At 39.6% G+C, this 24,258-nt stretch overlaps 1 long non-coding RNA gene across 1 annotated transcript; it reads left to right on the top strand.

Annotated features, from left to right (window-relative positions):
- The first annotated feature begins 40 nt into the window (after nt 1-40).
- On the top strand, nt 41-18,272 carry LOC127534497 (uncharacterized). Its single transcript, XR_007942660.1, has 3 exons — nt 41-164; nt 4,706-4,786; nt 17,574-18,272. It is a non-coding gene; the product is annotated as an uncharacterized LOC127534497 (long non-coding RNA).
- Nucleotides 18,273-24,258: the final 5,986 nt, after the last annotated feature.

Genomic DNA, 24,258 nt, shown 5'->3' with positions numbered 1-24,258 from the left:
GATCTGCCTAATGCTCCAGGTTCGATGGCAAAAATACCTACAGAAAAGATGCGTAAAAGTTCGCAGGATTTGCCTTACGCACGAGAGTCTTATCACCAGAACAAAAGGCATCCTGTGCGGTGTGCCTTTGCTCCACAGAACATACCACAGTCTCCACAGTAATGGTGAGTGAACTATGACCTCCCCCAATGTAAACAAAAGCTGCCTTTAAACTCAGAGAGGACTCGGATAATTTACTTGTGTAAACGCAGAATGTGACTCTATTACAAGTGAAAACCCTGCATTAAGAATATTGCTTTTGTAAATCAACATGAGCAAGAAGTACCTGAAGCATCAAAATACATAAAAAAGAATTTGATGGAATATAGCAGCACTACATTAATGCAAAGACTCAAGGTGGAGCTTATTTTTAACCATTTTTGAAAGGTTTAATATTTAATAAACTCATTGCAAGTTTTGTCTCTAAAATAACTGTTTTATAATGTAACTAGAAAATTCTACAATGAAGTAAAGGGTACAACATTTGCCTTAAAACTGAATAGAGTAGAAGGAAGTATAAAAAAGCATGGAATGAAAGCACAATCCTCCATTCATCTTGTACGATTGCAGGCATTTGTTTCACAGTGCTTAATGTGTTTTTAATACATGTAGTGAATTGATCTTACACCTGCAAAGCTAGAAAGTAAACACTGATGTTCAAATAAAAGGTGTGGTGCAGGAAATTCTCTTACAATGTCTTATGTTGATAAGACCGTTTTGAAAGATGTCTGAGTAAAGAAAAATCAATTTACAAAGTATTTTTATAAGATCTTTTTTTATGATTTATAGTAACTCTATGTTTTAAAATGTTATTCCCGGTCTAGATTTATTTTTATTAACAGTTCTCAAAGTCTGTGCTGCCCTTGGGAAAATAAATTTAAGTGTTTGCAGCTTTTTCTGCCTGAAGCATTCTGCAATTACCGAAGATTTATAGGGGAAAAAGAGCAGGAAAATGTGCATTTTTAATGCATTTTGATGATTCTCTTAAATAATAGATTTGTGTTTTTAACAGGTTTTAAAAGCTGTTGGGTTATTTAGGCATTTTTCAAATGAAATATTTTATTTGACAATTGGAAAGGAAATTTGTCATTTTATAATCACATTTCTCTTTATTCTAATTTGCAGTATATTGAGAGTTTTCTATATTGTGTTTTTTCTCTGTTACTGCTGCTTATTTTTGCTCAGACACTAGCAGGAACTTTAAAATGCAATCAGCAGGATCTCTGAGATAAATTTAATAAATCTTGCAAAAGTTCTGAGTTACTGACTTCACAAGGGAAAACATTTTTTGTTTGAACTTTTTAGCAGCCGGACTGGAGACAGAATTTGAAATAGTTTTGGAAAAACATGATGTTGCAAATTAAGAAGACTAAAGCAACCACATTACTCTCTTGTTCTTCTTTAGCTTCACTTCAAATGACTGTGCAGTTGTTTAATCTCTGATTCTTTTGGAAAACAGCATCTTTTAGTCTGTAACAGATGTCATTTCAGCTGAAGTGGCACATGTTACTTCAGTAAAAGTTAATTCGAGTTCACAAAAAGGCCCCTCAATTACCCAGTGCTAACAGCATGATACTGTAGAGTTATTTATTAATCAGTGCTTATACACCGATGGACATTTTATTCCTGATTATTCCTAATTAACCAGTCTAGAGCCATAAACCTGCCCTGTCTGCTGCTGCTGCTGCGTCTTTCATTCACTGGGGCGTATAGGTGCACCTTTCATATTGCTCTCACCAGACATCGATGTGACCATTTTACATTTGAAATAGACCAATCTTGCCCAATGTCAAGTGAATGGGTGTGGTGATCGAGAAACACTCCGAACTGTGCTCTAATCATAGCAGCTACCGACCGGTGCTTTCACACAAGGGTTTCTTATGTAAATGAACTACCCATCTGGAGTTGATGGGTCTGCCGCTATCAAATTGAAAACAGATACTGCACGTGTAGTGACCAGAAAGTGGCAGAAATGGGCAGTCTGCCTCCGTCTGCATGTATTCCTCCTCCCTGTTTGTTTTGTCGGGCCACATCTCAAATAATTCAGTGTTAACAAACACACCCAATTACCCCCAAGGCTTTCTTATCTGCAGAAAACACGTAGCTGTCAATACACTGTACGTACATGATGAGAGGAGTGGGAGTTTGGTGAAAAAGGGGATCGGGTAGGGCATGAATGGAAAGAGCGCTTTTCTCAATGAGTCCAATGTTCTGCTCAGCATGTGCTTGCCTTGCATGCCACCCCCTTCCCTCCCAATTTCTCACTCTATTCACTTCCTTCCTCTCTATCTTCCACAACTACTTCAGCCCCATCCCCCACGCCCTCACACATCTCTGCCATACCCAGCCTCTCAGTATGTGGATGGAGCTCAGGGAAATAGGTCTGCTGTGTGTGTGAAGAATGTTGTCCTTCTGACACCACCTGGAGACTGGCAAGGGGATAGTGTGACTAATCAGAGGTGGTGCACGACAAATGTTCGCATTCTGCATTCGGCTGCGGCACAAAACAGCCCGTTATGAAGACTGTGAAAAGCAAAATAAGTTTTAGAAATGGAAAAGTGACCGGAATGACATTTTATTCTGTTGAATAGATTCAGTTGCTTGCCTGTATGGTACGCCTACATAAAAGTAATTCAATATAATCTAATGAATTCTGCATTAAGTTCTGCCTTCATGACTGTATAACTTTTACAGTCAGGTGTTGATTTAGCTCTGTGTTCACTATGTTGCTGTTGTTTGGCCAGCAATCCCTGAAATTGAAAAAGGTGAAAAAAATGAAGAAATAACTGTCAGTATAATACAATGCACAAACTCCTGCTTCTGATTGGATCACAACCTTTTGTTTCCCATATTTGCTTTGGTTCAGTGATCTGCTGCAAAAAAATCCCTTAATATTACCTCAGTACAGAATTCCACACACACATAAAAATAATCTCAATTCAAAATTCTTGTCGGAAAGTGTAATCAGATGCAAATTATAGTAAAATAAAGTCAACTTTTTTTATCAATCTCCACTCAGTGTGGTCGCTCTATTTGGCTCATCGATTTTTAGGAATGAAACTGATTCTCTTATTTCTCTTGCATATTCGGGGTGTCACACCATATTTGATGATCCTCAAACATCGGAATGGCCAGATCTTAGCCCATCTTAAGCACCAGGAAACCACAAATCAACCCAATGAGCCAGTTTGAATTTAAATACTAATCAGATCTTACAGGAGACAAACACTTCCCCATCAGACGCCCTCTTCAGAGCCGTCTCCCGGCTCGTGAACTCTGCAGCAGCTCTGGGCAGACAGAATCCTATTAACCATCGGGGGGTCTTGGCCCACTTTGGCATGCTCACCCTTCCCCCACCTATGTCCTCCTGCCCTTTTTTCCTCCTCCTCCTCCTCCTCCTCCTCCTCCTATATGCTCATCCGTCTTCCCCTCCAGCGCACTCTCTAGCTCATTCTAGCAATCCATTTTTAGGCGCTGTGTAAACCGCAAAAGAGTGCTGCAGCCAAACCAACTAACAGATGTGGACAAAACATCCTATTCCTGCCTGTGCCTGGGTTTCCCCTTTGCTTGTGCTGCTGTTGGCCCTGGATGAGCCTGAACATGACTAACGCACACATACACACACGCCACTCACATCCTCCCTCTCATCCCCCGTAGAAGAGATGAAGGAAAGGGGGGAAAAAAAGGAAAAGGGCAAGAGAGAGAGAGAGAGAGAAAATCCATTGGGAGGGGAGAGGAAAAGTGTGGGATCAGTTTGAAAGGCAAGGTGGGCGGAGATGGGAATATGTGTGTGGGTGTCTTTTATACTTGTGTGAGGGGGCGGATGGAGGTTAGTGGGCGGGGGGATGGGGCCCGGTTGATTCAGTCCACTCATGAGTAGTATCTGACTCACACAAACACAGGAAGCAGCGCGTGCGCCGTGTTTAGTGAACACAGGACTGTATTTATGGGAGGCTCCTATATGCAGGGAATAATAGGAGCTCTTACACTACCTTATTTCACCTCCTTACGTCGGTCAACTGAGTCAGCGCTCCACTCTCCCTCTCAAATAGTTTCATTTCCACATCCTGAGATTTTTGGACGGAGATCCAGAGGGCGCATCAGTCATACTGTGACTCAAGCTTGTGAAATTTTTAAGGGAGAAAACAGTGCCATATTTGAAACTTCCTTTGGCACAGACACACTAATAGGTCTCGTGTTTATTTTTTTTTCGTCCTGCTCTGTGAGAATCAGCAGCCAAGGCAGGAATCTACAAATCTTATCAGTTGAAGCTCCTTAAGTCATTAGAATCATTTCCAGTCCATTCAGACATAGCAGGTTACTGCGAAGAATTGTACATCCAGTGGAGCTTCTGCATTATAAAACAGTCAAAGCGCTCATCACAGTGGGTTTTATTATTGTTAACGTAAAATCTATTCGTCCCTGAAGGCAAATTTGCATCACTTGGTGGCTCTACAGTGAGGTCCAAGGACAGAGTCGGCTTCAGCACTCCTCAAGCTCACAGCAATAATGTGATGGCAGATTTTACATGTAAATCTGGATCACTCACACTGCTATATTTTTTCTACTTTGCACTCCCATTCAAGTTAAATAGAAACACAAATAAAAACTAATAAATATCTGCAATGCTGATTAATACAAGGCATCCTGCTGTCTTTACCAATAGGTGGCAGACAGACTCTACATTTGGAAGGTAATACTGAGGCCAACACCATGTGACATCCTTGAGAAATGACACCATCTTGTGGTGAGACTTACACATAAACAGCATTGCATGCAAATATATTTTTTTCCTCACTGCTTATTGAGAGGTAAAAAAAACAGGTAGAAGTAGCACCTCTCCCCCTTGTTCCACCACCACCCCCGATGAACAGATGTATTGGCGCTAATATCTCTCAACACGTCTCAGTGGAAAAAGTCACCTCTGCTCCTGTTGACAAGGATGTCTCCTGGCAGCCAACTAGATTTGTGAAAATGTCCAGCAGAGGGTAGTCTTACCCTGAGAACAGGAAGCAATTGCTCACCTGAATCTGACGTGTAGCAGGTTTGTTGTCTCACAGGAGCACACATAATGCAGTAAACATGCATTAGTCTTGAAATTATCGCAGCAATATGCTTCCTAGACATCCTCTGCATCAACGTCAGCTGTAGAAATTAGTTGAAAATGTCCAAACTTGCAAAATATTAAGACTATTCCAATAAACAGTTTTGCATTGTTCCCCCATTTCCCTGTTAGATCTCATTCTGCAATGCCATTTAAAATCTGCTCTCGAGAAATGAAAATCAGACGCAGCTGAATTAAGACACTACTTAATTCAACTGAGCCTCATCGGGTCTAAATCCAACTGGAGTAGAGAAAGCAAAGGAGGTCTGTCACTGTGACAGATGAGCATATGTTCAGAGCGGTTGGGAAGAGTAATAGATGAGAGTCACCTTGGTGACGGTGCATCTGGAGTTTTAGAATTCACGTTACCCCTCTCTGTCTTACCTGATTGATCAAAAGGGAAGGGGCCCGCCTGCCCATTTCGGGCCTGTCACATCCCTGCATGGCAGCTGCAGTCCCCGGAGAAAGCGTCTGGCTTGGGCTGCATCTGTGCTGGTTACTTATTGAAGCTATCTGTGCTGAGTTTTATCACAGTTTTTATTTCCATGGGGAATTGAGAGCAGAATCTCTTGGCAGAGGGCTGATGTGATGACCACAACAACAAATAAGCACCAGGCTTTACAGTCGGGGAATAAAAGGTTTACAAACTCCTCCACAAAGCAGGTGCTAGGCTCAGCTGCAGAGTCGAGTCACTTTAACATTTGTCTTATTGATTGCGTTTTTTACTGGCATTCCCCTGTCAGGCAAATTGGAAAGAGGGCACTCCTGCCTCTCAACCAGAGCAAACAGAATTAGCATGGCCAAACAGTGAGCAGACAGTGACATTTTATAAATATCACCCAAAATGGAGAGAAAAGGAATATGTTAACTTTCCTTGTTTTCAGGAATATGATAACTTTCCGTGTTTTCTACATAATCTGCACAATACAATTCCATTTAAGTGGGTTGTCCAGCAAGTTAATATTATGTCACTTTCATAAATTAAGTTAATAAAGAACTCACTAGAAAAAAAATGGTCAAAAATTAAAATGGCAGAGAGATAAACATATTTTCAATATTTAGACAGGCTGAAGTTCCAAAACCGCTGATTCTATTCTTCCAATAATGAAGCTCAGCTGCATGTTTTACTCAAGAAATCATTTGAATTTCATATTTCAGACTTTAAAGTGATACTTGAAGGTCCATAGCAACCGTATTCACAGGCTGCCTTGTCCTTCTCATGATGAATAAAGTGCATGTAATATGTGAAATAGGCGGAGTTCCCCTTTAAATGCGACTTAAGTAATAATGTTGGACTAATAATGGACAGGTTTTTAAAAAAAGAAGCAACTGAATAAGAGTGCAGACTTTTTCTTTCTTACCAAAACTTGGCACCAACACTACACACAGTGCAGGTTGACTGACAGCAGTTTGGTCAGTTATTCTAGTGTGTGCCTCAAAAATTGATGAGGTAAGTTCTACAGAGGTCTGGTACGTTCACATTTTTCTCCACATTCTTATAATATATTTTTTTCTCATTTTCAAACTTGTAGATTTCAGTCCCAACTGATGCTAGCTGATGTTGCAATTTATCAGATTTTATGCAGCTCCCTCCGGAGCCACCAAAGGCTTTAAAGCACAGTTTTTCACAGAGACCTACATAGACTTTGATGTCTTTAAAGTGTATTATGCATTCATCGAGTAAACAACACTTCAGTTTCTTTGCGCTTGTTCAGTGTCTAGACAGGTTAGAAAAGAGGTTGACATTTAGATAAACAGATTATACTCGGAGCCTGCAATCCAGCTGTTGCAGCTGGGAAGTCCCACGGTAGTGTCTGGAGTAATATCGGTTGACAGATCCCCTCTCTGACACCAGGATGTCCGTCTCTGGCCTTGACCACATCACAGTGTTGGGTGTCCTGTATAAGCGGGTGTCAGATAGCTGCCTATTGATGAATGATTAGAGTTGCTGAAGACGGACTGTGGCGCTGCCACCCGCAGGGGTCTAGGCGAGACGGATGGGTCCATTTGTAATGCAGTGGGGGCCCCACAGCTGCATTAACTATTAAAGTGTGGTTATCTCAGGGTAATGGTACGCCAGCAGCACTGAAGCAAACTACAGCCAGAGAAGGTGTAATCCTAATGCTGATGTATGGGGCCTGCTTCCGTAGATTATGGGAGCCATTTTGCAATCTGACTGATTATCTGTGAAAAATTCCACATATGGTTGAACATGAACATAATGAAAACAGTTCAGTTTGGCATTAAAGTAATGTATGGTCGACATATTACACCACATGATACATGCCTGACATCAAAGGAACGATAATTACACATTTTACATCCATCAAATGACAATGATAAATGTAAGATCTGAGAATGTCAACTGGCGGTGTCTTTTACTTCACTAGATTCAGTTAGGACTCTTCAGAGTTAGTTACATCACCTGGAAAGGTAGCATCCCTCTAGTGGCACTGAAGAAAAACTCATCTCCGTATATCAAAATTCCATATTGAATTTTTTTTCCCCCATAGCAATAATCCCTTCCTGTCTTAAAATGGCGTAGACATGACACTTCACCTTTGCTTCCTTTAGCATGTGTGGATCTATGGAGTCCCTACTCTTCCTTTCGCCCACTGCTCTGTTGCTTTCTGCAGCTCGAGCACTCCAGCTCCCCACGGTTTTACTCAAACACTGTAAAACTACTCTACTTAACACAACGACAAGCTGTAATAGTAGAAGCCAAACATGTTTAAACCTGAAAATGATTATGATGATACGAAAAGCCCCACCCGGCAAGCTGACAGGAGTGGTACTTTAGGTTTATTCCATATGCGTCACCAGAAGTATGAATTGTGTTTTGGAGAGTGTTGTCAGTACACTGCAGTTTAAAGATGGACATGCTCAGACTTATTTTACTCTTGACCTGCCTTTTAGCTTGTAAAAACACTACACAGACGTTGAACTAGATAAAAAAACTTGATTTTTATCAGAGCTAGTCTTCAACCTCAGCTATTTTACCACTCCACTGAGAGACAAAATGATCCCAACCTTAGATAAAACGCTGTAAAAGAGTGTGGCCGAGTGGCTTGACTTTCCAACAAGCCTGAAATGATACAGTCACCACTGGTCTGCCTCACAGCAAAGCCAGTAAATGAAACAAAGACCCATGAAGCAGAGAGGGCAAATGTCTAAATGACTTCACCTTCGACTGGCTTTGGTATTTGTTTTCTACTTGTAAACAGGAACTGTGAGGAAGTTCTCCCGTTAAACTTTCTACAGATGGTCAATATCTTTATCTGTGCTCCCACCCTTACTAGTAGAACCCTTGAATATGGAGTAAAGAGGGGAAATTGATTCCACTGTACCTCTCCTCCTCTCATTTTGTCACCATGAAGTCCATCTTGTAAATGTGCCCTCAGAGTCGATTGGCCTGAGGGATGGAGGAGCACCGGGAGTAGCCGGGTGCCGGAGTGAGCCATCCATCCTGGGTACCTGGAGGAGGAGGGGGGGCCAAGTGTCGTTCCACCTGCCTGCTGAATAAATCATCGCTGAGTCTATTCTGCAGCTGCAGTCCAATTAACCAAAGGGGACCCTATGAATGCAGTTAGGTGGCATGATTAATTACGCAGCACTGACAATACAGACCATAGCTCACAACATCCCAAAGGGCAAACAGTGAGCATGGCTTTACTTTGCAGATTTTAGCTTCCTTTTGAAGTATTGTTCCCTTTGACTGTACAATATTATTATTGGAAGTGTTTACCATTTTGCTGACATACAATAACTAATTATGGCTGAATCCGATGCCTGATCCACATTTAAAAGCCACAGAAGCTCTCGCACACACCCACAAGCAACCCACACATCTGTGCATTCATGTATTTTGAACATTCATTAATCATCTGCAGCAATCTCAGCCTGAAACTTAGTGCACAGCTAAATATTTAGCAAGCAAAGGTTTTCATCTCTTGGATTGAAAGTGTGCCCAGAATAGCAATTTTATGTGCCATTATTTCCTTTTACATGGCCCATGACAAAGCTCTAATTCTTACTACTCCAGCTCATTTAAATAGTGCCTTTAATTGAACATAAAAAGGCAGAGGAGAAGGTGGAAGGGAAAGGTTAATGGGACTGACACAAAGGGCAGACAGCAGAAGAAGTCTAGCCTTAAGTGTCACATCCTGCTTGCATCACAGCCCATACAAGGAGCCAATTAGGCCCGGTCAGTAATTAAGCCAACTCCAGTGGCCCACTTCTGGCCTTAGCTTTCTGGGGGATTGAAGCTCTCTCCAAGACAACTGCTGGTAATGACCTCCATCCTTCCATCAACGATATGCTCACACACTGACGTTTGACTGCTGCCACATCAAATAGAAAGGTCACAGAGGATGTAACAAATGAGAACAGAGAAAAGGGGAGACAAGGAAGTAATTGCAGGCAGGTTTGGTCAATGGGAGAAAGACGGCTTAGTCACTGTTTGCTCTTAAGTCGTCTTTTTTGAAGATGTTGCAGCATAGAATATCGCCATCCCCATCCCACTTCCAGCATGTGTGGTAAACATAGACGTGACATTTCCAGCTTAAAGGTTACATTCAGTTTCAAAGTTAAAATGCACGCGAGAGCTCTGTTTACGGCTTGCATTAGCAATGCAGTGTTTGTATGAGCCTTCCAAATGGTTTAGAGGAAGTTATATGTTGAATAAGCAACTCAGTATTCGACATTATCTAAAAAGTGAACCGGCACACAACTCCATCAGCTTTTGTTATAAAACTTTTGGTTTTATAACACCGTTCTTTAGTCTCGCCACTCTCACTGAGGTCATTTCCAACTGCACCATGCAGTTGTTTCCAGCAAAAAGCTCTAATATGCCCACTCTATGCTACCTACTGAACACCCAACAGCCGCCAGAGTAAGTCTGATATTTCCCCCGGGAGTTGTAGGAAACCAAAACCAGAGCTGAGAGGAGAGTGAAAAGTGAACCTAAGTACGCAATGTGGACAAAACACCACTACAAAGTAATGTTTCGCTATTCCGGCTTGATGCTGTGCAAATAAACAATGATTGCTTTTACAGGGTGATAATGTATCAGAAGTTGTTTCCATAAAACTGTCAAAAGAATTTGAGGCAAACTTTTGACATGTCAAAAAAAATACGAATTAGGCTTTTTTAGATTCAATACGAGTGTCCTCACAGTGTGGTGGTAGAGGCTACGGTAACGGAGGCTGGAAACAAAACCAATTGCTTTGCTTGCCAACTGCTAAAAAAAAAGCCACCTTTGCAAAAAAATAAAAAAGACTTCAGGAAGTGATTTCATTTGGGGGGAAATTGTACTTTTTCTTTCATGCCAGCTTGAGTTGGGGATGTTTCATGTTGTCAAAAACAGTGAAAGAAGCAGAAGCATCTCATCACACATCTTTTTTTTTTGTGAAATTGAAGAACTATTAAATCTTTTCTGACACTTCCAAATGCACCTAAAATGCATTGGGATAATGTGCTTCATTTTTAGGTTCAGCTGCTGCTGAACCATCTGTAATTTGCCTGAATTTTTTATAGCCTAAAATATGAATATTTATAGAGGTATCAGCACATTTTACAAAGTATTCTAGATTTTTTGTTTTGTGATATTGTAACATGCAACTAATAAGGGAAATATCATCAATTGACTTCTGCATACTCTGTTAATGTGGGCCCAAAAATATAAGACTTGTCATGGCGGCTTTTGATCTACTTATCCAATATTGTAGATTCTGAAATAACTACATGATGAGAAATACAAATGCAAATTTCAGGCTTTTGAATGATTCCTGAGATATTGTAATTCAAACATAGTCACCATTTGTATTGTGTGAGAACCTGCTGACAGTTGGATTGACAAGCAATTTAAAAAATCCATATTTTCTGGGAAAGCACTTGGTAAATCCATCTAAAATGTCACAGAAACTATTTTAAATATTCATAATTTACAATAAAAAAGTTTGAAGCAATTCAGAGATGATGGAGCAGAAGGGCCCTGATGATTTTAGATGGAACAACCCTCTGTGGAGACAGCCAGAGCTGTGTTTACAACTTGTTGCAATGACCCATATCTAAAAGATTAATGCAGGGGGAAAAAATGACATCCGCTGAAATACATCCATTCCTGGCCGAGACTTACATGAGAAGCTCTCATGGCCCTTCTCATGTCTGTACAGAAAATAAGGCTACAGCTAGCAGCCGGTTAGCTCAACTTAGCAGCTTAGCATAAAGACTGGAAACAGCAACAGCAGATAGCCAGGCTATGTCAGAAGGTAGCAAAATTTGTTTATCTCCACCTCTAAAGTTCACTAATTTCAATTTGCCATTTTAAAAAAAAAGTGTCTTTCATTTACCAAGATAGCTGTCTTTATTTGAAATTTCTTCTTAGCAACTTGCATTAAAATTTAATAAACACAGAATATTTTTTTCTAATTAAAACTATAAGACACAAAGAATTTAAATATATATTTCATAAAAGACATACAGGCACGTTGTTCCCTGACGTTTAATGTTTTAGACATTAAAAACTCAAAGAGGGGATAGTGGAATTGAATTCAGCTCCAATGATGAAACAGTCCAATGAATGCATGCTTATAAAATCCCTCTTGAATGTATAATAATTGGATGGTACTGAGGCTGGATTGGCTATAACCATTTGTGCTTTTTGCAAATGGTACATCTGCAACATATCCCAGCTTCACTTTGTACCACACAGAAGAACAGATGCTCTAATTAGAGTTGAAAAACAAACACTTGCTAAAAGGCGCATGCATATACTAAACTCAACACTATATATCAACATATCAAGGCAGATGGTGATCACAGAGAGTCTTACAAAGCAGTTCGCTGGAAGGCTTTGTCGAATTCATTCATTTTTAAAAAGACTTTGTCCTGTAAAACTAATCAATAGCTATATCAGGATTAATATTTAATGCTACAACTGCCACATTCACCTATGTTTCTAAAGTAAACTTCATTTTTCATAGTGTTTGTACATATAGTAGTCAGGACAGACACTAAACAGAAACAGATGGCATGAATGAACACACTTGCAGATGCCCAAATGAAGCGCCACTTTTCAGTTTTCATACATTATTCATTCGTGTCAACGTGCAACTTGTAGGGATACAAACATTGATATTAATCTGCAATAAGTGCAGGTGAAAGCCAGTTAGAGGTCCTGCTGCAATCTTTAGGGTCCGAACATCAAAGGTTTCTTCCTGTTGCTGCTGGCTAATGTTCATCTGGACGAATAAACATTTTTATCAGTAAGTATCTTACAGGTTCACTTCTTCACCTCACGCAATTTGCAGGGTTAATTTAAGGTATACAAACACATTTTAGCAGTTTTGATCCTCTTAAAAAGCAGCCAGAACACAAGCTGAGCTATCCTCAACACTGCAGCAGTAAAGGCGGCTAAGTTTTGATGGACTGGTGAGAAATATCACAAGCAAAAGCAATTAAGATAAGCTCAAATGTTCGATAGGATTTCGACATTTTCAGACCAAGCCATAACTATTTAAAAAAATTTCCCTTGTGACCATGAGGGTACATGTTTGCACAATGATGCGATACTGCATGCAGAGGCTACTGCACTTACAGTTGCTAAATCTTTGTATGTTTTTCTAATATAACCTCAAAGGCTTTTATTCTAAGGCTGGCCATTGATAATCCTGTTGAATAAACATCATTTTCATGTGTAAATATTTTTGTGGCTTCATCTTCGACAGGCTTTTCTCCCACACTATGCAGGTTCATCTGCTATAAAATGCATTGTAGTTGTGCCCCGACTGCAGCTGCTTCTGAGGATTAAAACCAAACATGACTTATCCTGCATGCTGTGATTGTAAAGGCGGTTTGGTGGCTTTTTCTAGATAGGGTGTCTCAGTGTATAACAATGACTCTTGGCTGCAGCCCCAAACATTTCTCTGAATTGGATTACGTTCACACAATGTATGGTCGGCAACATTCTCATCCTAGATAAACTGTGGCAACGGATAAAGCAGGGGATGCGAAAAGCACATCTCTGAGGGCAGAAGTAGCAATTAATTTAGCAATAAAATGGGCACTCTGAAAGCTCATTGTTTTTGAGTGAAATATGTACTGAATGAGGAATTATTTAATTAAAGGGCTTTGCTCATTTATATGCAGGAAAGCCACAAGAACCGATGCTTTGGCACGAAGGTTTTGAAAACATTGAGGTGCTTATTTGCAATAGTATTCAAGATAAAGTTCCTCCCCTGTCTGTCATAGGTGGACTACTAGACATGGTGAAGTGCAGGTGGAGCGACAGGTCTGCCATACCATTAGAGATGCAAAAATAAAAGTTCAGATAATGTCATGGTGTTTAAGATGAAATGGAGCAAACACCTGAAACTTATCTAAGCAGCTCAAAGACAGGCATCTAAATGTGTGCAGAGAATTCAAGGTGAGAAAGCTTCATTTGTTTTTTCATGTTAACAACTTGCCATCACTATGTTCACATCCTGTTCTTGTTTGTGAATCGAGTCAGCAGCATCTGTTGCAGCGATGCATACATAACGGTCACAAAGGTTACCTTCAGCTAACAGAACAGAAGTTCATATTGGGAGATGCTGTTAAAATTAGATGTAGGGCTAGCTGATAACAGGGTCAGTCCAGGGGTGGACTGGGGCAAAAAATCAGCTCTGGCATTTTTGGCCCCGACCGGCCCACGACATTATCGGCTGGCTGAATCAAGCACTAATTTTTGAATGACAAAAAACTGACAGAGAGGTCGGATTTTCAGAACAAAAATTCAAAAACATCCCCAGAGACCTATACAAACTGACAGGTTGGAAAAAAACAACGGCAATCCAGTAGAGCAGGGGTATTCAACTAAAATTCAACGTGGTCCAGTCTGAGAAAATGTATTAAAGCAAATGTCCTAAACATGATAATGTCAAACCTTAATTAGTGTGATAGCTACGTCTTGATGTAACCTACTGGTTTTATTAGTGTCAGCATGTAACCAATAACTGACTATCAAAACCAAATAAATTCAGTACGGTTCAAAAAACATTTTGACAACATTTTTTTATAAATAACTTTTTATATAACTGTAAATCTTAAATAAAATAAAGTGCAGAACTTAAAAAAATGACTGAACAACCTGAACCAACTTATAGACATTGTTAACAATGCCTAAATCTGAAAAATGTAAACAATTCTCTGTTTAAAGAGGTTCTCTGGTAGGCTGCAGGAGACTTTAGCGTTTGGGTTGTGCTAGTTTGATTTTTTGACGATTTCATTTGGACGACTATCTTGAGGCCCCTCCACGTGGTTTAGTGAGGTTTTCTGGAACAGTTCTACAAAGCAACCTGCAGCAGAAGAGACTTTGAGAGTTTTTAGGAAGTTCTGGAGACCAGACTTTAGAGCAGCAGAACCATTTGTCAGCAGTTTGAGCAGGAGAAGGTGAGCTTCAGAGTAGAAATGAGAAGGAAACCTCCTTGACCCGTGTGGTGAGGCCCTGTACCAAGAGTTTGAGCAGGTTGTGAAGAGTCTGTAGTTCTTTGGTCTGAAAGCACCAGAAGAGTTGACTCATTAAAGGAGAAAACAGGAGATAATATTATTTTTTCTGTTGCTTTGCAGTTTCCTTAGATTGAATATCAAGTTTCTATTTTAAATGATTTACTGTGTGAGCCCAAGAACACTTCAATAAACTCCCTCCATCCCCTGGACACAACACATTTTATTACCACGTTAAATCTTTTTTTTTAAATGTTTTTGAGTTTTAATCATAGTTTTTAGCATTGTTTTTTTCTCTTTGCTTGTGTAGTTTTGTCATCTGTGTGAAAGGTGCTAAACAAATTTGTTGGTTTGTTTCATTTTTAAGGTTGCGGTTAAAATCTTGACAGAAAAAAAGATTAAAGAAATAAACTACATTAAAAAAGCAATTAAATCAAAGGGGGGGGGGAAGCAACTTAAAAAGAAAATTAAACACAATTAAATATTAAACAGGCAAAATATTTAATTAGATAATTAAACAGAAGATACAAAACATGTAATTATGAAATTAAACAACATTTTTAAACAAATATTAAAAATTAAAGATGAAATATTTTAGATAATTAAACATTTAAAAAATACAATCAAACAAAAAGAACATTAAACATTTAAAAAATACAAATGATTTAATGAGATTATTAAATATTTAAAAAGACAACATTTCATGAAAAAATTAAATGCTCAATTAGAAAATTAAATCTTAAAGACAAAACTTTGAATAGGAATTACACAGAAAATACAATGAAGCATTTAAAAAGAAAATTAACATTAAAATTTGGTAAAACATTTAAAAAGAAAAACCCTAAAGATTTAATTGAAAAATTAAACATTGGGAAAGAAAAGGAAGTTTTTCAAACAAGCCCATAAAACATTTGAAAAAACAAACATTAAAAAGACAAAACATTTCAAAATCAAATCAGACATTAGAAAAGAATAAAAGGTGAGAAAAGAGCAAAACAAAACATTTAAGAAGAATCAAACTAAAGACAAAACATTTGAAAAGACACCAGTTAGACTTCAGAAGATCAAATTAAACAGAAGAGACAATAAAACGATCAAAAAGAGCAAAAACAGATAAAGGTCTTAAAGCGTTTTCTAGTCTGAAATGAAAACAAGTTGTTTCTTCAAACATTTCCTCTTTCTATGTCCTTGGTTTGATTGTGGACAGATTTACTAAGAACTCATTTTAGAAAACTGCTTTCCAGATAAAGTCCACTAGTAGTTGAAGGCATCGATCAAACTAATGTTACCTTCTGATCTCCACAAACTTTACTGTTCAATGAAGAGAATCAAAGTTTGTTCAGAATCTCTAAAGAACCCAGGTGAAGTTCTGAGAAGAACTCAGATGGATGGTCTAAATGTGAAATCAAGACCCATGGTCACAAGTTTTAAGGCTTCTGTCAACCAGAAGGTTTAAACTAACACAGAAGTACTGAGAAACTTTTAAAACTTCAGCCTTCAGACTGTCTGAAGGTTCAAACTAACAGGGATCTACTCAGGACCTTAGAAGATATCAGTCTTCGAACTGTCTGACAGCGATTTACTGTGGGACTTAGAAATTTTCAGCCCTCTGTCTTCTAGACAGAGTGACCACAGGTAAATAAATATTCAGAGCCAGAGTAGTGCCTTTTATAAAGGTATTTATTATCGTAAATCAGTAAAAAATAAAATACTGATAATCAGTAAATCAGTCAGCCCACAATTACTACAATTCTAAAATGTATGTCTCTTTCCTTTGACTTGTTATTTGTACAATATACGATGTATATGATGGCGTTTTTTCATCCCAAAGGCTATACTGTGGTGTTTTCTCAGAGACATACCATGCTACTCTGTTTGTTCTGGCCCTGGACTGCTGCACTCCTCTGGTGTTTTCTGGATTGTACTCAGCTGCATCCCTTCGTCCACCCGGCCTCCGTTGACTCGTCCTGCTTGCCGTCTCTGGAGCTGAAGCTGGATTGGATCAGACCAAAGTACCGTCCAATCACGATGCCAGCTGCCTCTCAAAAGGCTCCTTCATCTGGCGGCACTTCTTCTGAGGGGAAGCTGAGCTTCAGAAGAACTTTGGAGATGTGTTCCAGTGGTTGGTGGATGTGTGGGGAGATAGAGAGGGACCTTTGAATTGTTCAGAAAGGAAAACAGGGAACCCATCGGTAGTTTTAGTTTAGGAAGCTACTGCGGTGTGTTCTTGGGTTTTAAGAGGTGAACAGGAAGAGTTTTTTTTTCTGTACTGATGATCTTTTACTTTGTTCCTGGTTGGAATGCCCATCAATGTCAACATGAAGTTCACTTTTAGTTCTGTTTAATTATTTTTATTTTACTAACACCCATTTGCTTTTAACCCCCTCACATGTTGTGCTGTTGTAAACTTACTCTTTCAAATAAATACTTGTCTAACCCTCTGGAAACCAGAGTTTGGACTGTTTTTGTGTTGCTGCTCCCCTAGTTCAGACAGCCGGGACAGAACAACGTTTTGTGGACCAACATTAGGAGCGACATGCTATAATATGATGTTTTTAGAGCGACCTGCTATTCTACAGGCTTTTTTAATTTACATATGACTTTTTGTTTTAGTTTTAGTTAGACCACATATTATACTCTGATGTTTTCTTGAATGACATACTATTTTGACAATATTCTTCACTATGACATTTTTAAACCACATATCATACATAACAGTTTCAGGCAGCATCCCATCATTTTGTGCTTTTTGAATCACATAATAATCTATGGGGTTTTTTTTGCCGACATTCTATACGAACTACAGGCCATACTGTGTTATTCTTGAAAAGTCTACTATACTTTGACATTTTCTGAACTACATCCTATATGATGGCGTTATACACACAGTGCTTTGGTTACATGTTGATTTATAATCTAGGTTTTTTTCTGTTTTGTTTTTTGACAGGATTACCACAGACCTGTCCGTGAACACCGTTGACACCCACCTGAGGGAGACGCTGCCTAAGATCTCAAGGCTGCTTGGTCGTGGCCTTTCTGCTCCAGAACGCCTTGATCAACTCCGTCTTCTTTTAAAGAGGCCCTCAGATGCTGCAGTCTCTGACCTTAAGAAGGAACTGCTACTTTCACTCTGTAAGGAGACGGCGGTTATTTAAAGACCCAGCTCCTGGCGGCTTTGAGTGAAAATTTAACATCCATCAAAACTGCAGAAAGTTAAATCTGAGCCGTCGGTCAGTATTTCAAACATCAGTCCGACCCGGGTGCTCAAAAGCACGCTGTGGGTGAAACGGAAACTTCAGCCTCCACATCACCGACGACATCCTCACACCCCAAAACAGAGCACCTGTCTGCTAAACTTTTAAAAGTGGAATATAAAGGTGAAGAATGTGAGCAGCAGAACAGGTGTGATCAGAAAGAAGTCATTTTCTTTTCTTTCTGGTTGTCTTGATGCTGTCAGATGCAGATGTTGGAGCTGATTCTGATCTTTCAGGAGAATAAGCTACTTTTCCTTCATAGACTTTTCAGGAAATTATTCTCTCAGGTTTTCTCTGCTATTTATATTTTTATTATCTGTGATCATTTCATTATTGTAAAACAAAACTGGAAGTGTTGCTTTCAGTGATTTTTTAATAAATAGCAAATATGAGGCTTTTGTTTACTTGAACTAAGTGCGGACAGTTACATACCGAGAAACGGTCACAGTCTTCTTACCGCAAAAGGTACAAAGCTGCTCGTCTTCTCCTCTGGCATCAGGAAACGTCTTCAAAGCTTCTTCAAAGCCAAACAATATACAATCAAAACATCAAACTCATGTCATTGGGGCATTCAGGTGCAGTCAGATAATGAAGTTGCGTTCAGGTGCGTCGGAAATCGGACTATCAGTAATGCAAATTTCCAACGAAAATTTTGGGGGGCACACGGGGTGGCCAATCAGATCGTAGGGGGGCATTGTGTTGTTGGGTTTTTATGGACCCGAAACTAAGTTCTGCTAAATATTTTTGGCTGAATTTGAGAATTTCACACTGTGTCTCACCTGCCTCTGATTGTACCTTATCAAATGTTCCCCAGGCATAGATTCTTCACAGAGTACTTGCCATGATTTGTTTCAATTAAAACAACACGTATATAATATTGTGATGTGCCAAAATTATCATTAGTTTCTCTGTTCAATGTATAGAAACATTTGATGAGGCAAAATCAGTCACATTGTTAAATTTCAGAACAAAGCATGGAAGCAACTTGAACTTTGCACATACAGTATATATAAGTACACCGACCCGGCATAACATTATGACCACTGACGTAAAGTGAATAAAACTGATTATCTCTTCATCATGGCACCGGTTAGTGGTTTGGATATATTATGCAGCAAGTGAACATTTTGTCCTCAAAGCTAATGTGTTAGAAGCAGGAAAAATGGGCAAGAGTAAGGATTTGAACGAGTTTGACAAAAGCCAAACTGTGAAGGCTAGATGACTAGGTAAGAGCATCTCCAAATCTAAAGCTCTTGTGGGGCGTTCCTGGTCTGCAGTGGTCAGCATCTATCAAAAGTGGTCCAAGGAAGGAACAGTGGTGAACTTTCAACAGGGTCATTGGTGGCCAAGGCTCATTGATGCATGTAGAGAGTGAAAGGCTGACTTGTGTGGTTCGATCCAACAGAAAAGCTACTGTTGCTCCAATTGCTCAAGAAGTTCATGTTGTTTCTGATAGAAAGGTGTTCGATTACACAGTGCATCACAGTTTGTTGCGTATGTGGCTGCATAGCCGCAGACCAATCAGGTTGTCCATGCTGATTCCTGTGCACCGCTGAAAGCACCAACAACGGGCATGTGAGTATCAGAACTGGGCCATGGAGCAATAGAAGAAGGTGGCATGGTGGCTTGGGTCCTGCTATCCATGTGGATGTTACTTTGACACGTACCACCTACCTAAGCATTGCTGCAGACCATGTCCACTCTTTCATGGGAGCAGTACTCCCTGGTGGCTGTGGACTCTTTCAGCAGGATAATGTGCCATACAATCAGTTTGAGGCGTTTACTTGTTCAGATTTCAATACAATGAAGCATCTGTGGGATGTGCTGAACAAACAAGGCCGATCCATGGAGGCTCCACAATGCAACTTGCAGGACTTAGAGGATTTGCTGCTAACATCTTAGTGTCAGATACCACAGCACACCATCAGGGGTCTAGTGGAGTCCATGCAGGTCAGGGCTGTTTTTGCAGCAAAAGGAGGACCAGTCATCCATCCATCCATCCCTCTCTCTCTCTGAAACTATTTGGTCCATGTCCCTTGTCCAGGTGTGAAAACATATGTGAAATTTACAAAATTCACTAAAAATATTTTACAAAAATTAGTTTTGGGCTCCAAGTGACAAAAAACTAAACTCTGAAAAGACACAGACTGATCCAATTGCTAAAATAAAATTCCATGATAAAATGTTTCATTTCAGTTGTTATTGATAATTATTGGTCATTTTTATGACCTATTTTTGGACAGACAAGGGTTTATTTAATTGAACCACTGTTAACGGACACACAGCAATGAAAGCACAATTCACATATATAGATGAATAAAAAGAAATATAAATACAGGAATGACATTTCCTTTTTCACAATAAATAAAGAAAAGCTGCACTGTGCTGAGGTTAAGGCTGACCTTGACCAAGAATCACCGAATGAAAACCAGCGCTGGGCTCTGTATGCAGCCTAACATCGACTCTGTCAGCTCTGCAGTGCTGAGTACACTAGGTGGAAAGGTTTGGGGACATAGGGCGGCAGAACTACATCATTCCTCACAAACCATAGCCTCCACCACTTATATATCTCTTGAGACCTATACAGGAGTCATGGGGAGAACGATGGAGGATGAAGAGGCTCCATTATCAGGTGTGATGGGATGTTTAACAGCCAAGGAGGGAGCACACTGCGTTTTTCTGTGCAATTGAACATTCAATTTTCTTTGTGTACTTTCATGGTGGCCTGTATTTGATGCTTTAAAGAGCAGCTATTAAACATTGTCCTTATTATCCTTGAACACTCCAAAGTTTTAAGCATGATGGTAGATTATTAGAGGTACAGTCTTCTCATTTGACTCATGGCACCAAAGTGAACAAGTATTCATCCCCAAATGTCATAGCATTCCTTGAACAAAAAATGTGAAATCCTCAAAATAACTACAATTCAATCCCAACAGTCAAAGGTTACGTCTTCAAAAACCTTCAAACAAACTTTGACTTTTCTTTCAAGCACTGCCACCGCTTGTTTGGCTGCCGGGCTGCTCATCAGTGTTTCACCAGGATCCTTGCTAAGTTCTGGATGATGCCCAAGTTATACCTGAAAGTAAGGAGGTAATAACTTCAGCCAAGGTTTATCATTTATTTCCTTGAGGCCCAGTAGCTGTATTAATACATTAAAATGCATTAAAACACCCTCTTTGCATAAATGAAGGGATTGATGTGTGGAAAAGGAGCAAAGGAAATTTCAAGCTTGCAACTCAGGTCCCCAAATTACCTGAATATGTAATTTAAAGTGAAACAGCTTCCCCATGTTAATTCCTGCCATCCTATCATTAATGCACTTTAGCCTCTGATAGTGATTCGGTCAGTTAAGTGATAAAACATTTTGGTTTAGTCTCATCGCATTCATGAAGTCTGAACTGTACCAACTATTAGTAGGGTAGTTTCTAGCTTGTATTTCCTGTTGGGGTATTATTGAATGTGCGTCATTGACATCTAGTTTGTGCCTGTAAATCCTTGTTCTCGTACTTATCCAAAAAAATAATTCAGGATACTTGCTCTCACAACATTTTTAAATGCATGATTGCAAGAAAAAATAACAACAAATTTACTGATTTAGGTGAATCTTCTAAGCTGCAAACATTTTTGAAGACTTGTGTTGGCATAATATGGCTAATTCCATCAACTTTACTTTTTTTTTTAGCTTAAAATCAAATTTCTACATCAATTGTTCTCAAATTAAATTCAACTAACTTCATGAAATTGGTTTGATAACTTAATTTTTTTAAACCCAAGTTGAAGGTGTCACATTCCCTCTCTTCTACATGCTGAATGTGCTGAGACAAATCCATACAGTTAAGATGATTCGTTAGAGGGCAAATATGATACAAAGGGCATTTTAAGGTGAACATATTCCAAGGCAATACAGCCTGAGTTCAAATACACAACTTCAGTTTAACAAGCTATCGAACACGAAAAACTAAAAAAAATACACAAAAGTAAATCTAATTAAAGCAACTTTTAACTTGCATTTAAACACATATCTACCGAGAAACTTCTGTTCAAAATTATGATAAATTAGAATGACACTTGGAAAAAGTTGTTAGAACAACTTCATTTTATAAGCAACTAACCTAAAAACTTGCCATGCTTCTCATGTCTGTTGTGAAACAGGTGGTAATTTAAAATACACTTGGTTGGTAAGAAAAGTTTAATTCTCGTAACTCCACAAAGTTTGTTGTTTGAACATAGTATTTTATTTAAAGACGTCTTGATCTGAAAAGATTGCAGCCAACTTCAATCCATCCGTCCATCCATCCATGATCTAAACATCGCCTAATCCTCATTAGGGTCAAGGCAAGGCTGGAGTCTATCCCAGATGACTTATGATGAAGGCAGTGGACACCCTGGACAGGTCATCGGTCTATCACAGCACTGCACATAGAGACAAACAATCACATTCACATTCATAACTACAGACAGTTTAGAGTAATCAGTTCACCTCAGCATGTTTTTGAACTGGAGTACCTTTTGAAAACCCACGCATGCACAGGGAGAACATGCAGAAAGATCCCGGGAAGGCCGGGATGTGAACCAGGGATCTTCTAGCTGCAAGGCGAACCACCAAGCCACTTTCATTTTTTATTTATTTATGTTTGGTTAAGTCCAAACATTTGAGCTTAATGTGCTACTTCTTCTTTTCAAAATTTTCATGTAACAATTTGTAATTGTTTTATGATATGCTATTTCCACCACTGAATGCCTTGTCTTTTATCAGCTACAATTTTCACTGCTTCACAGTTGCTTCTTCAACGGTTTTCTTCAGCCTTTTCTTCTTGAAAGCGTGTTAAGTGAACGGCATTGTTGTGCACCAACCCACTGAGTGATGGCAGGAGAATAATAGCTTGACAGAAGAATACTTTCACAGGAACACAGCAAACATGTTGAACGAAGAACAAAGTGTCATAAGTTTTTCATGATGACATTTACCATGCCTTGTTGTTGTTTTTTTTAAGGCTTGGTCACACCGCCCGACCTTTGCTGGAACGTTCCTGGAGCGGTGAAAAAATTCATCACCGCTCGTAACCTTTCACCACCGTTTAACAGAAGTTGGCCCCCATTAAAGCAACGCCGTATACGCTCGGCCACCGCTGATGTTTCTGGAGGGGCCCTCCTACCGCTCCGAAAGTTTTGAGCTGCACAAAATGTTGCGAGCGGTGAGAAGGGGGCAATTTTCCGCCCTGGCAAAGTTCACCCCCGCTCCACCAACGCCCAGTCAAAGTTTGGCACCGCTAGACGCAAGTTCGTGGACGCTTGGGTCCGCTAGGCCAATGCAGAAATCTTGAACGCTGGACCACCGTTGCTTCGCCAGCGTTGCCCGGGCGGCGATTAAACGTTGCACAAACTTCGGTGGAGCGGTTGTAAGCGTTTTACGAGCGGACACGGGGTTGCTGGAACGGTGTTGGGCTTTGAAGCAGCGATCCATGGCAGCGATGAACTTTGGTTTGGCGTTGGTATAGAGGTGTAGGAGCGGGACCAGAATTTGGCTATAAATAGTTACTGAACCAGGATAGTGATATTTAGAAGTGATTTTGTATACAAAAACATGATCTGAACATTTCAAGCCCACTTATAATCATTTTGTGTTACAAAATCCTGAATCTGTTTACCTGCACTGGTGCTGGATTGTGCAACATCAACTTGTGCATCAGTAGCAGGTGTCTCCACTTTGACATGCTTTAAAAAAGTTACGTTTTTGCCACATGCAGAGCAAAAGGCATCAGAAGCTCCAAGCACAGATCCACAGAATGGACAGTACATCTGCAAAAGAAAAAAGACATGGTTTAGGTATGGAGGACTGTAATAAGGGAATCTCTAATAAATTTAGCTTATTTCTCAGGCTAATCTACAAATGCAAATGTGCTGCCTTGCAACGTCTGGTGTAACATACAATAAAATAAATGCCACGTATGTGAAGCATTATATGTAGTGATACAAACATAATCATAATAAATATACTCGAATGAAAGTCACATTACCGTTCCCGTTGTATTTTTATGCACAGTCGTTTGGGCAAAGACACTGGTTCAGGCAGCTGTCCGGTCCTGTCTCTCTCTCTCCATCCCATCTGTTACGCCGAGAGTGTCCCCTGCTCCATTCGTAGTGACTGGTAATGCAGCGTTTTTCATTCGAAGATTGTTTCTTTGTTTGGAAATCGTTTTTTAGTTTGCAGATCGTTTCTTGGTTTGGAAATCGTTTCATGTTCTGGAGATTGCTTCTTAGTTTGCAAATCGTCTCTTTGTTTTGGAATCGTTACTTGATTTGTAGATTGTTTTTTGGTTTGGAGATCGTTTTCTCCTTTGCATCGTTCCTCTTTCAGCAGCGCGTTTTGTTTTA

This window comes from Acanthochromis polyacanthus, chromosome 6 (genome assembly GCF_021347895.1).
Source record: "Acanthochromis polyacanthus isolate Apoly-LR-REF ecotype Palm Island chromosome 6, KAUST_Apoly_ChrSc, whole genome shotgun sequence".
NCBI lineage: Eukaryota > Metazoa > Chordata > Actinopteri > Pomacentridae > Acanthochromis > Acanthochromis polyacanthus.
Note: the sequence above shows the minus strand (reverse complement) of the source record. Positions and strands in the feature narration are given on the sequence as shown.